General features: G+C 50.7%; 1 protein-coding gene across 2 annotated transcripts in view; it reads left to right on the top strand.

Annotated features, from left to right (window-relative positions):
* Window positions 1-1,399: 1,399 nt before the first annotated feature.
* LOC135532301 (trinucleotide repeat-containing gene 6A protein-like) overlaps window positions 1,400-10,462 on the top strand; it is a 42,359-nt gene continuing 33,296 nt past the window's right edge. The window contains exons 1-2 of one of the 2 annotated variants that reach the window (XM_064959868.1): window positions 1,400-1,539; window positions 5,181-5,234. The gene's annotated coding sequence lies outside the window, so the exon portion shown is untranslated. The other variant, XM_064959869.1, reaches the window with a different exon arrangement.

Below are 10,462 nucleotides of genomic sequence, written 5' to 3'. Positions count from 1 at the left end.
TGGTCACCTCATTGTGTTCTGTCAAAGAGCCCCGATGCTAACTCCCCTTAGCACCTATCAACGATAGTATCTTCTGATCGGGGCAGTGTTGCTAAGAGCCCTGATGCTAACTACCCTTAGCGCCTATCAACGATAGTATCTTCTGACCGGGGCAGTGTTGCTGTCGTTAATAGGAGCTACACCAGGAAGTCATCTCTCTTTCCCCACCTTTATCTATGATCTGTGTATTATCTTGTATAGACAGTCTGTCACCATCTCTGTCCGACACCCCCCTGATAACTCAACTTCACACTAGTTTTCGGCTATTTTCCAGTGGTAGTAAAAGTATAGATAACTTAATAGAAAGTTTCTCAAGTAAAAGTCAAAGTCACCCAGTAAAATACTACTTGAGTAAAAGTCAAAGTATTTGGTTCTAAATATACTTCAGTATAAAAAGTATAAATAATTTCATATTCCTTATTTTAATTAAGCAGACGGCACCATTTTGTTGTTTAAAAAAATGCCAGGTGCACACTTCAACACGACAAAACGACAAAAGATGCATTTGTGTTTAGTTGAGTCCGCCAGATCAGAGGCAGAAGGGAGGACCATATATTGTCTTGATAAGTGCGTGAATTACACCATTTTCATGTCCCGTCTAAGCATTCAAAATGTAACGAGTTCTGTTGGGTGTCAGGTAAAACATATAGAGAGTAAAAAGTACATTATTTTCTTTAGGAATGTAGTAAAGTGAAAGTAGTCAAAAATATAAATACCAAAGTAACGATAACCTCCCCAAAAATGTATTTTTTTAAACTTAAGTACTTTACACCACTGACTATTTCCCAATAACACCGAGCAGCCTGGAGGTGATCTGGAGTGGAGAGTTTATAAAAATAGGAAATTGAATAAGTTAAAGATCGCCTTGTATTCTTTTTTTACTTAACACTTATTTTCCTTAATTGTTGGTTAAGGGCTTGTAAAGGAAGCATCCCACTGTTGCATTCGGCGCATGTGACAAACCAAATGTGATTTGATTTTGCGCTATTGTTTTGTTGTCAATAACATGCTGATAAGAACTTACTCTCTTATCAGCTCTTGGACTTTGGTAACCTTGCACCTACTGTTGTGTGAATGGTACTGTTAATCAACTTAGAACTCTAAAACCAACCCTTTAGAATTTGAAGTAGTATATTTCTTCACGCAACACTCGCTACCAGTAAAACTGTAGCTTGCTACTATAACTCCAGAGAAACTAGACTTTTGGCACTCTGCAGTGCTCTACTCCAAAGCGACCATTTTGGGTCTGTGTGTGTCTGTGCGCCTTCGAGAGGAAGTGGTGCAACTCGTTTCCTGCAGCCCCCCGAATACACACAGCGAGAAGAGGGGAAAAGCAGCAGCAACATAAAAAATAAAAAAGGTTTGCGAGTGAAGAAAATGGCTGATCGTACAGGACAAATGGCTCTCCTTGTAAAAGCGACAAAAATGCATTGAATTTCTTTAGCCTTTTTTTTACAGCCGGCTTCCATTTCAACTCTGTTACACTTTACATGTTATGAGGTAAGGCTCTTTTTTTTAATACGTTTTCCAGGTTGTGTAATCGTGCTTTTTTTCCTAGCCAGTATCGATGTGTTACGCAGCTCACCGGGCAACCAGGAAAGCTTGTCGTAGTTCAGTTTGCCCGCTGTTGGTTAGCATGTTAGCATGCTAGCCATTGAGCCCGCTTGTATTAACGTGTTAGCATGTTAGCCATTGTGCCCGCTTGTATTAACGTGTTAGCCATTGAGCCCGCTTGTATTAACGTGTTAGCTTCATAGTCGGTAGTTACGCGGTAGTGTGTTTTTTCATGGAAGAAAATGACGAAAAGACTTGTTTTTAAAAAAAGTATCGAAAGGTTAGATTGAAATGCACTGTACGATTTGATTAGTTAATATTACCGGTATGTGGATGACCCGGTCTGAAACTTTTTGTTAGCTAACTAAATGTTGGCTACGCTGCAGTCGGTGGTGCAGAATTTAAAGGGCGTCAAATATAAGGCGATTTTTCTTCGGTAACTTAGTTTCATCCCTACTGCCAACACAAATATGTTAATATTTCTCCTTTAACTGTTTGATCGATTGTGATTTAGTTTTGTACCATAGCTAGTTAAAAGGTGTTTTGTTAGTTTATGCTAACTGCTAGTTAGCATAAATCCAACCCAAGTCGTCGCTAGGATACGCGGCTGCAGGATCTGTAAAATAAAAATAAATCATGAATGTCCTCACTGTAAACCATGGCACAGGTTTATTAACAAATAACTTTTTTATTTTTAGTGTGCAACATCTCCTATTTGTCCTTGGGGTTGTTTTGATAGCCAGCAAGCTATTGTCGCTGTGTGCCAGACTGTATTTTTAGCTAGCCTGTTAGTTAGCTAACAAGAGGTTTTATGCACAGGAGTAGCCTAGCTAGCTAGTTACATTGCATTAAGCTAGTTATCGATTTTTGCTGCACTGTTATTAAACCAAACAAGTGCTTCCTAAAGTAGTCAGTTAATATATACATTGTTGCACCGTGTGAATGAAACACCTTTTGCAGAGCTAGTCGGTACAGTCTGTGGCCCATGTTAAGCTGCTAGCAAGCCAGCTAATGGCAGATCAACACCAAACTTTAACCCTCTATTTTCCTTTCAGACTAGTTAGGGTGGAAGGCTTAAACTCTTAACGTTTGGCTAGCTGACTCAATAAGGGTTCAACTGCAGCCAGCAATTCGGGGCGTTCCTGTATCTGCAGGAACCCCTCTTTATACTTCTATTGGTCTTTTTTTTTTTTTTTTTAAGCTATTAGTGAAGTACATAGGCGGGAGGCCGGGGCGCTCCAGTTCAGTAGATGGCGGTAATGCGCCATAACATTGGATGCCAACTACCGATAAACCCCACAGAAGAGGCGGGCGCAATAACTGTAGCTAGCAAAATGTAACCGAATGGCTGTTGAATGGCTAGCCGCTTTTGGGGAGCGATGGGTAACGATGCTTTGGGGTGGCTGTTGTCGATGTGTGCAGGTTTTTTTTTTTTTTTTTTACCTTTATTTTACTAGGCAAGTCAGTTAAGAACAAATTCTTATTTTCAATGACAGCCTAGGAACAGTGGGTTAACTGCCTGTTCAGGGGCAGAACGACAGATTTGTACCTTGTCAGCTCGGGGGTTTGAACTTGCAACCTTTTGGTTACAAGTCCAACGCTCTAACAACTAGGCTACCCTGCCACCCCATGGCCCCTACCTGTGCTCGAACCAGGGACGAGGAGAGGGACGGAAGCTATACTGTTACATATTGCTAGTACACACCGATAGTGACCTTTTTCCCACAGTTCTGTTAACGACGTTGATAGCAGGCGTGTGCTTGCTTAGCCAGGAGCGTGGTGTCACTGGCTAGTTTGCGCGCGGTGTCGATGGCAAGCTTGGGCGCGGGGTCGCTCCAGCCTCACGCCTGCTGTACTAGTGGGAGGTGGGGGCTACCGGTGCCGGTAGACTGTTTTCCCACATTTCTGTTATGATTTTTCGGGAGGGGGCAGGAAATCTCGGGTCAAATTGACTGGGCCTGAGCAAATGTGGCACAATCCTGGGTACTAAAAATATATCCCTGAGCGCTTTTGTCCAAAGCGACTTAACTGGGTCTGTGGCACAATCCGTTGGTGTTGCAAGCGCTGTACTAAAACTCTCAGCCCCAGTTAATTTGACACCAAGAGATTTGCTGCCACAACAAATATTGCATGAAGCTCCTTTTAACATCTCTATGTGGTCAACATGCTCATTGGCTCTGCCCAGGCCCATAGTACATCATGTACTAGGTGACATGTAGTAGGCAAACCCTGTTTTGGTCACTTCTGGTAAATCATCAAAAATAAATACATTGTAGCCAGGGTATGAAGTGTTATTTTGGGTTCAACAGCCACTGTGGAAAATAGATAAATCAAAATGTTTCTAATGTTTGTTTCTAAAAACAAATCTTTTATGAATAAGACGTAGATATGGAATGCTCTAACTAGATAAATGGAGTTAATGAACTGACTGGTCTTTGCCAGGAGAGTTTATTAGTGAGCAGGGTAAATGAACTGACTGGTCTTTGACAGGAGAGTTTATTAGTGAGCAGGATAAATGAACTGTCTGGTCTTTGCCAGGAGAGTTTATTAGTGAGCAGGATAAATGAACTGACTGGTCTTTGACAGGAGAGTTTATTAGTGAGCAGGATAAATGAACTGACTGGTCTTTGCCAGGAGAGTTTATTAGTGAGCAGGATAAATGAACTGACTGGTCTTTAAGTTTATTAGTGAGCAGGATAAATGAACTGACTGGTCTTTGCCAGGAGAGTTTATTAGTGAGCAGGATAAATGAACTGACTGGTCTTTGCCAGGAGAGTTTATTAGTGAGCAGGATAAATGAACTGACTGGTCTTTGCCAGGAGAGTTTATTAGTGAGCAGGATAAATGAACTGACTGGTCTTTGCCAGGAGAGTTTATTAGTGAGCAGGATAAATGAACTGACTGGTCTTTGCCAGGAGAGTTTATTAGTGAGCAGGATAAATGAACTGACTGGTCTTTGCCAGGAGAGTTTATTAGTGAGCAGGATAAATGAACTGACTGGTCTTTGCCTGGAGAGTTTATTAGTGAGCAGGATAAATGAACTGACTGGTCTTTGACAGGAGAGTTTATTAGTGAGCAGGATAAATTAACTGACTGGTCTTTGACAGGAGAGTTTACTAGTGAGCAGGATAAATGAACTGACTGGTCTTTGACAGGAGAGTTTATTAGTGAGCAGGATAAATTAACTGACTGGTCTTTGTTTTGACTGGGGAGTTTAATCATTCATTTATATATATTTTTTTATTTAACCTTAACTTACTTGCCTATTTAAATGAAGAGCAACTTCTTATTTACAATGACTGCCTACCCCAGGTCAAACCCGAACGGCCCCAGGTCAAACCCGAACGGCCCCAGGTCAAACCCGAACGGCCCCAGGTCAAACCCGAACGGCCCCAGGTCAAACTCCGGAGCCAATTGTGCGCCGCCCCACAATTCTCCCAATCACGGCCTGATGTGATACAGCCTGGATTCGAACCAGGGTCTGTAGTGACACCTCTTGCTCTGAGATGCAGCGATCTTCGACCTCTGTGCCTCTCGGGAGCAGATTAGTGAACTGACCCATCTTTCTTTTTTCCCTCTTTTTTTAGAGCTCTCAATACAAGCTGTTGCCAACAAAGAAACAACCTCAAGAGTCAAAACAGGTGAGCCCTGGGCCTGTGTGTGGTTTATTTATAGAGCCCTGGACCTGTGTGGTTTATTTATAGAGCCCTGGGCCTGTGTGGGGTTTATTTATAGAGCCCTGGGCCTGTGTGGGGTTTATTTATAGAGCCCTGGACCTGTGTGGGGTTTATTTATAGAGCCCTGGACCTGTGTGTGGTTTATTTATAGAGCCCTGGACCTGTGTGTGGTTTATTTATAGAGCCCTGGGCCTGTGTGGGGTTTATTTATAGAGACCTGGACCTGTGTGTGGTTTATTTATAGAGACCTGGACCTGTGTGTGGTTTATTTATAGAGCCCTGGACCTGTGTGTGGTTTATTTATAGAGCCCTGGACCTGTGTGTGGTTTATTTGGGGCGGCAGTGTAGGGGCGGCAGTGTAGCCTTGTGGTTAGAGCATTGGACTAGTAACCGAAAGGTTGCAAGTTCAAATCCCCGAGCTGACAAGGTACAAAATCTGTCGTTCTGCCCCTGAACAGGCAGTTAACCCACTGTTCCTAGGCTGTCATTGAAAATAAGAATTTGTTCTTAACTGACTTGCCTAGTAAAATAACGGTAAAATTAATTTATAGAGCCCTGGGCCTGTGTGGGGTTTATTTATAGAGCCCTGGATCTGTGTGTGGTTTATTTATAGAGCCCTGGGCCTGTGTGGGGTTTATTTATAGAGACCTGGACCTGTGTGGGGTTTATTTGTAGAGACCTGGACCTGTGTGTGGTTTATTTATAGAGCCCTGGACCTGTGTGGGGTTTATTTATAGAGCCCTGGACCTGTGTGGGGTTTATTTATAGAGACCTGGATCTGTGTGGGGTTTATTTATAGAGCCCTGGACCTGTGTGGGGTTTATTTATAGAGCCCTGGACCTGTGTGGTTTATTTATAGAACCCTGGACCTGTGTGTGGTTTATTTATAGAGCCCTGGGCCTGTGTGGGGTTTATTTATAGAGCCCTGGACCTGTGTGGGGTTTATTTATAGAGCCCTGGACCTGTGTGGGGTTTATTTATAGAGCCCTGGACCTGTGTGGGGTTTATTTATAGAGACCTGGATCTGTGTGTGGTTTATTTATAGAGCCCTGGACCTGTGTGGGGTTTATTTATAGAGCCCTGGGCCTGTGTGGGGTTTATTTATAGAGCCCTGGACCTGTGTGGGGTTTATTTATAGAGCCCTGGGCTTGTGTGGGGTTTATTTATAGAGCCCTGGATCTGTGTGGGGTTTATTTATAGAGACCTGGGCCTGTGTGGGGTTTATTTATAGAGCCCTGGACCTGTGTGGGGTTTATTTATAGAGCCCTGGGCTTGTGTGGGGTTTATTTATAGAGCCCTGGATCTGTGTGGGGTTTATTTATAGAGACCTGGACCTGTGTGGGGTTTATTTATAGAGCCCTGGACCTGTGTGGGGTTTATTTATAGAGCCCTGGACCTGTGTGGGGTTTATTTATAGAGACCTGGACCTGTGTGGGGTTTATTTATAGAGCCCTGGACCTGTGTGGGGTTTATTTATAGAGACCTGGACCTGTGTGGGGTTTATTTATAGAGCCCTGGACCTGTGTGTGGTTTTCCTGTATGTGTGTGTGTGCCTGTGTGTAGGGGGGAGGACATCAATGTGTGTGTGTGTGCATACTGGAGGTAAAGTCTGGTACAAGCAGCACATGCAGTTCCGTTGTCATGTAGCGCCCGAGCGGCCAGGCCCCCCTGCTGAGTCAGCGCTGCTGTTTTAAAGGCTGAATGAAACCCGCTGTCACACTTTTGTTGTGGACGGCTGTTTGTGTAGCTCATTGTAGTCGTACAGTTCATGTGGAGACAAAAGACCTGTGACCCCCCCCCCCTAGCCACCCCTGTTCCTATCTCCAGCACCTACCCACCCCTCTTCCAATCCCCCAGGTCTTACCCTGACCCCCTACCCACCCCTCTTCCAATCCCCCAGTCCCTACCCCGTCCCCTGACCCCCATCCCCCAGGTCCTACCCCATCCCCCAGGTCCTACCCCATCCCCTGACCCCCACTCCCCAGGTCCTACCCCATCCCCCAGCGCCTACCCCGTCCCCTGACCCCATCCCCCAGCGTCTACCCCATCCCCCAGCGTCTACCCCGTCCCCTGACCCCCGTCCCCTGACCCCATCCCCCAGCGTCTACCCCGTCCCCTGACCCCCATCCCCCAGGTCCTACCCCATCCCCCAGCGTCTACCCCGTCCCCTGACCCCATCCCCCAGCGTCTACCCCATCCCCCAGCGTCTACCCCGTCCCCTGACCCCCGTCCCCTGACCCCATCCCCCAGCGTCTACCCCATCCCCCAGGTCCTACCCCATCCCCTGACCCCATCCCCCAGCGTCTACCCCATCCCCTGACCCCATCCCCCAGCGTCTACCCCGTCCCCTGACCCCCATCCCCCAGCGTCTACCCCATCCCCTGACCCCCATCCCCCAGCGTCTACCCCATCCCCTGACTCCATCCCCAGCGTCTACCCCGTCCCCTGACCCCCATCCCCAGGTCCTACCCCATCCCCTGACCCCATCCCCCAGCATCTACCCTGTCCCCTGACCCCCATCCCCCAGGTCCTACCCCGTCCCCTGACCCCCATCCCCCAGGTCCTACCCCGTCCCCTGACTCCATCCCCCAGCGTCTACCCCGTCCCCTGACCCCATCCCCCAGGTCCTACCCCGTCCCCTGACCCCATCCCCCAGCGTCTACCCCGTCCCCTGACCCCATCCCCTAGGTCCTACCCCGTCCCCTGACCCCATCCCCCAGCGTCTACCCCATCCCCCAGGTCCTACCCCATCCCCCAGGTCCTACCCCATCCCCTGACCCCATCCCCCAGGTCCTACCCCATCCCCCAGCGTCTACCCCATCCCCCAGGTCCTACCCCATCCCCTGACCCCATCCCCCAGCGTCTACCCCATCCCCCAGCGTCTACCCCATCCCCAGGTCCTACCCCATCCCCTGACCCCATCCCCCAGGTCCTACCCCATCCCCCAGGTCCTACCCCATCCCCCAGGTCCTACCCCATCCCCCAGGTCCTACCCCGTCCCCAGGTCCTACCCCGTCCCCTGACCCCCATCCCCCAGGTCCTACCCCATCCCCCAGGTCCTACCCCATCCCCCAGCGTCTACCCCATCCCCTGACCCCCGTCCCCTGACCCCCATCCCCCAGGTCCTACCCCATCCCCCAGGTCCTACCCCATCCCCCAGCGTCTACCCCATCCCCTGACCCCCGTCCCCTGACCCCCATCCCCCAGGTCCTACCCCATCCCCCAGGTCCTACCCCATCCCCCAGCGTCTACCCCATCCCCTGACCCCCGTCCCCTGACCCCCATCCCCCAGCGTCTACCCCATCCCCCAGCGTCTACCCCATCCCCCAGCGTCTACCCCGTCCCCTGACCCCCATCCCCAGGTCCTACCCCATCCCCTGACCCCATCCCCAGCGTCTACCCCGTCCCCTGACCCCCATCCCCTGACCCCATCCCCCAGCGTCTACCCCGTCCCCTGACCCCCATCCCCAGGTCCTACCACATCCCCCAGAGTCTACCCCGTAGCCTGTCCCCCATCCCCTGACCCCATCCCCCAGCGTCTACCCCGTCCCCTGACCCCCATCCCCCAGGTCCTACCCCATCCCCCAGCGTCTACCCCATCCCCTGACTCCATCCCCCAGCGTCTACCCTGTCCCTGACTCCATCCCCCAGCGTCTACCCCGTCCCCTGACCCCCATCCCCCAGCGTCTACCCCGTCCCCTGACCCCCATCCCCTGACCCCATCCCCCAGCGTCTACCCCGTCCCCTGACCCCCATCCCCCAGGTCCTACCCCGTCCCCTGACCCCCATCCCCCAGGTCCTACCCATCCCCTGACCCCATCCCCCAGGTCCTACCCCATCCCCTGACCCCATCCCCCAGCGTCTACCCCGTCCCCTGACCCCATCCCCCAGCGTCTACCCTGTCCCCTGACCCCATCCCCCAGCGACTACCCCGTCCCCTGACCCCCATCCCCTGACCCCATCCCCCAGCGTCTACCCCGTCCTCTGACCCCCATCCCCCAGCGTCTACCCCGTCCCCTGACCCCCATCCCCTGACCCCATCCCCCAGCGTCTACCCCGTCCCCTGACCCCCATCCCCAGGTCCTACCCCATCCCCTGACCCCCATCCCCAGGTCCTACCCCATCCCCTGACCCCCATCCCCCAGCGTCTACCCCATCCCCCAGCGTCTACCCTGTCCCCTGACCCCCATCCCCTGGTCCTACCCCATCCCCCAGCGTCTACCCCGTCCCCTGACCCCCATCCCCAGGTCCTACCCCGTCCCCTGACCCCCATCCCCAGGTCCTACCCCATCCCCTGACCCCATCCCCCAGCGTCTACCCCGTCCCCTGACCCCATCCCCAGCGTCTACCCTGTCCCCTGACCCCATCCCCCAGCGTCTACCCCGTCCCCCTGACCCCCATCCCCAGGTCCTACCCCATCCCCTGACCCCCATCCCCAGGTCCTACCCCATCCCCTGACCCCCATCCCCCAGCGTCTACCCCATCCCCCAGCGTCTACCCTGTCCCCTGACCCCCATCCCCTGGTCCTACCCCATCCCCTGACCCCATCCCCCAGCGTCTACCCCGTCCCCTGACCCCCATCCCCAGGTCCTACCCCGTCCCCTGACCCCCATCCCCAGGTCCTACCCCATCCCCTGACCCCATCCCCCAGCGTCTACCCCGTCCCCTGACCCCCATCCCCTGACCCCATCCCCCAGCGTCTACCCCATCCCCTGACCCCCATCCCCCAGCGTCTACCCCATGTTCCACTTCATGATTGTGTCCCCCTTGTTGTTGATTCTTCACAAAAGAATACAGTTTTATATCTTTATGTTTGAAGCCTGAAATGTGGCAAAAGGTCGCAAAGTTCAAGGGGGCCGAATACTTTTGCAAGGCACTGTACCTTTAGTTGATAGGTCGATCTGATGAGACAGTCCTCGTTGTTGTGGTACAGGGTTTAAATACCTTTAGTTGATAGGTCGATCTGATGAGACAGTCCTCGTTGTTGTGGTACAGGGTTTAAATACCTTTAGTTTATAGGTCGATCTGATGAGACAGTCGTGTTGTGGTACAGGTTGCCATTTACAAAGTAATGATTTGTATTAATTGATGGCAGTAATAGTTGATGTAACAATGCATTTGACCGTCATGCTTATCGGTCTATATGGTAATGTACTTAATTCAGTGGTGTCAAATTGGCCTGTGTATTTTTC

Source organism: Oncorhynchus masou, unplaced genomic scaffold, assembly GCF_036934945.1.
Source record: "Oncorhynchus masou masou isolate Uvic2021 unplaced genomic scaffold, UVic_Omas_1.1 unplaced_scaffold_1808, whole genome shotgun sequence".
NCBI lineage: Eukaryota > Metazoa > Chordata > Actinopteri > Salmoniformes > Salmonidae > Oncorhynchus > Oncorhynchus masou.
The sequence above is the reverse complement of the archived record's forward strand: the minus strand, read 5'-3'. Positions and strand labels throughout refer to the sequence as shown.